Source organism: Pteropus vampyrus, unplaced genomic scaffold (genome assembly GCF_000151845.1).
Source record: "Pteropus vampyrus isolate Shadow unplaced genomic scaffold, Pvam_2.0 Scaffold357, whole genome shotgun sequence".
In the NCBI taxonomy this organism is placed as follows: domain Eukaryota; kingdom Metazoa; phylum Chordata; class Mammalia; order Chiroptera; family Pteropodidae; genus Pteropus; species Pteropus vampyrus.
In genome coordinates this window covers 37,233-41,281 of record NW_011889138.1, presented here as the reverse complement: position 1 = coordinate 41,281, position 4,049 = coordinate 37,233, and positions in this window count along the sequence as shown.

Below are 4,049 nucleotides of genomic sequence, written 5' to 3'. Positions count from 1 at the left end.
GAACAGCAAAGTACTCCCACCAGTCTTTGAGCAAGATTATGCACAATGTCACCAATTGCTCCCTGTCATAAATTAATATTTATTCAGTAAAACTTCACTCTGAGAAGATGCCCGGTAGTATTCTCATTATATAGCATCTCCATTACAGAGGATCTGTACGTGATTGTGGTTACATCACTCCATGTCCTCAGATCAGAACAGGGCCTTGCAACCCCCAGTCAGCCTCACTGTGTCACACCACAATGGTCAAGGATGACCCAAAGGCTAAAAGTTTGTGTCTCAGCTGGGAGGATGAAGTTATCATTACTGACATGAGAAGAGGGGGTGGTGGTACAGATCGATGAACTTAAAAGGAAAAATTAGGATCTCACTTTTGAACATATTTGTTGTAGAATCTATCAAACATTCACGTGAAGCAGACTGTAAGCATTTCAATACAGAACTCTATATTGATAAAAAATGTCAGCATTTTTATTCATCGATAGATTGATTTTTAGAATGTCCATAGCTACACAATCCAGACTTCCCGACAGAAGAAATTAATATTCAGAAATAACACAAAGTAATATGTTTCATATATGGATTTGTGCAGTTACAGGTAAGTCCAGTGTTTTGGAGAAAGTAAATACAGAAGGCAGTTTTTTTTTACACAGACCTGGAGTGTCTTAAGGTAGGACCAACACATGATACCATTTGCATGCTAGAGCTCCATGTGGGATCACGCTGAGGTCGGATATGGCCAAACCCTTGCTTTGTTCTTCATCCTTCTGTTTCACCTGATAATTTCTCCTCAATAAATCACATGTTGTTGGACCCTGTGCTAGGTTCTGCTTCTACTAAACCCAATCTTAGGCAGGACACATTTAGTCAAAACATAAAATCTTAATCATATAAAATATATTAGGGATATTAAGGCTTCTTTTCCATATGAAGATGAGCAAAAGAGGTCAGGAAAACTTGCTTAAATGGTCCCACTGTGAACCAGGCTCTGCAATTTTAAAGGAGGATTAGAATGTGATGGTGAACTTCTCTTTTAGTGTGTGGGGTGCCTGTCCCCTGGCCAGTTCCTGATCAGCATGGAACACGGTGTTGTCTGCTGTGGACTTTATATTTGGTATGGATGTCAAATCCCTGGCAGCATCGGAATCATTGGGAAAATAAGAATACAGCTCCCAGTTCACTGAAGTAATTATGAGGAGGGTTAGAATGTGATGGTGAACTCTTCAGGAAAGGACCCGAGCATTTGTGTTGATACCAAGGTCCCTACATGATTGTGAAATGACATGGTTTGAGTACCTCAGCTCTCAGAGAGTCCCAAAGTAAGAGTGAAGTTTAATTTAATGAAAACACATAGAATTTTTAAAACAGAACCTGAAAGGGCCTTAAATTGTTGTTGCTGTTTGTGTAGTAATGTAAGACTATACGGGTACTTACAAGTAGGAGGGCATTTTGTGGATTATTAACTTGCAGCCTACGTTTCTTAGAAGGCACTCTGCAAGTTCAAGAGAAAGCATAGGGTGGAGAACGAATCATCCAACCTTCCAGACAGAGGTTTCTTGGACAAGAATGATGAATTCCTAGCAGGTCAACTGCTTCTACAGAGGATGATTGCATTTCCTGTTGAGTTCTAGGCTGAATGGGAGAGAACTGAATTTCCCAGGCTCAAAAAGGAACTTCAGGACCAAATAAAGTGTTTATTGATTTGCATCAGGGATAAGTTGCCAAATGTTGCATTGTCAAGCAGATACCCAATCACAGTCATGAACTGTAAAGTAACACCATATAAAAGTTAGAAATGAGCTTGAATTCTGAAGATAGAGGTGTCAGATATCCTGAGTATTCACCTTCCTACCTCACACATCCTCATTCTGCCTTTTTCTTTTTCAAAGACCCAGTATTGCTGTGCAGGAAACACAATAATTCCCAAACCCATGAGCTAATATATTTTATTGGCCAGATTTTTGCCCTTAATTATTTATAATTTATAATCCCACTGTTCTTTCTTTTCTAGATACAAAGCTAAAGACACCTGCATGTGTGATTACTGGGCTGTTGTTGGTAAATGAAACCTGTTGATAAAAGAGATGTCAGTGCTTAATTCTACCTTCACCTTGGGCCCTTATCCACCCACAACTGACTAAATTTGTTTTGTATCACCCTTCATTTCCCTGATCCTTGTCTCTTTCACTGTGAGCTGAGCACTGGTGAGTACCACAGCTTTGTTGTGAGTTGTGAGAAAAGGGACACTATTGTATCAAGTGGTTGGAGGAAAAGAAAGACTCAGGGCCACTGTCACTTCCTCAGTGGAAATGGCTGGGGCTGAATCACTGTCCTCATGGTAGATTTCCCAAGTGATCCATGGATACCAATTAGTAAATTCCACAGGGGGAATTCAGAGAAAGAATTTGTTTGGCAGATGGTCATGCATGGGGAGTTAAGAGAGACCTTGCACAATATTTGCAAATAACGTACAATGGTTTTGAAAGCATCTTCATCAATTGTGGACAGTATTCCTTCTTGGGTTGAGGAGATAAGTAGAGGGAATTGGAGGTAGTATGTTAGTGTGCATATTCACTTTGACTTTATACATATGTGGATCACTTCAAATATTCACAGAAAATCTCATTTTAATTGAACAATAAAAAGATGAAGAGAATTGAAGATATCACTAGTATAATAAAAATATATGCTAGAACTAGAACAAAGAAGCAAAATAAAGGAGAAAATGAAAAAATGGGGATCATGGGGAAGAGAAATAAAATAAATTGAAAAAAAAAAGGCAGTATAACAATAGACATGGCAATTTCTTTCATCAATTTCTTCAAGTTCTTTCATCCATTTAAAAAATAATTTTTAATGTACAAGTATTTCACCTCATGGGTTAAATTTATTCTTGAGTATTTTATTTTTTGATGTAATTTAAACTATAATACTCTTTAAAGAATTACTTTTGTAATTTAAAATGCAAATGTTCAGCTCTTGCCTGTTGTAAGTGCTCACTCAAACCTCCATCACTTTCCTTTCTTGTTTCATAGCTGTTCTCCCCACCTCTCTGTACTCTAAACACATAGCATCTCTCCTAACCTGACAAGGTTCCTAGGGTATTTCCAAGTGATTTTCCTTCTGTTGGAAAGAACCAAACCCACTTATGTTTCAAATATGTTTAAAAAAATGATTTCCCCACAGCTAACATCATACTTAATGGTGAAAAAGCTAAAAGTGTTTTTCTTAACATCAGGAACAAGATAAGGATGTCTACTTTCATCACTTTTATTCAACATAGTATTGGGAGTCCTAATCACAGCAACCAGACAAGAAAAAGAAATTAAAGGCATCCAAATTGGAATGGAGAAGTAAAACTGTGATTATGTGTAGATGATATGATACTATATGGAAAATTCTAAATATTCCACTAGAAAGCTATTAGAACTGAAAAATAAATTCAGTAAAATTTAGGAGACAAAATTAATATTCAGGAGACAAAATTAATATTCAGAAATTAATCGCATTTTTATACAGAAATAATTAACTCTCAGAAAGAGAAATTAAGAAAACAATCCTATTTACATTGTATTAAAAAAAAATAAAATACCTAGGAATAATTTTATCCAAGGAGGTAAAAGACTTGCACTCAGAAAATTATAAGATATTAAAAAAGAAATTGAAGAAGATACAAATAAATGGAAGCATATACATTGTTCATGAATAGGAAAAATTAACATTGTTAAAATGTCCACTACTGAAAACAATCTATAGATTCGATGCAATCCTTATGAAAACACCAATGGTGTTTTTCACAGAACTAGAACAAATAATCCTAAAATTTATATGGAACCGAAAAAGATCCTGAATAGCCGCAGCAATCTTGAGAAAGAAAAATAAAGTTGGAGGTATTATACTGCCTGATATTAAACTATACTACAAGGCTATAGTAATCAAAACAGTATGGCACTGGCATAAAAACAGATACATAGAGCAATGGAACACACTAGAGATCCCAGAAATAAGCCCACATCTATATGGTTAATAAATCTATGACAAAGGATGGA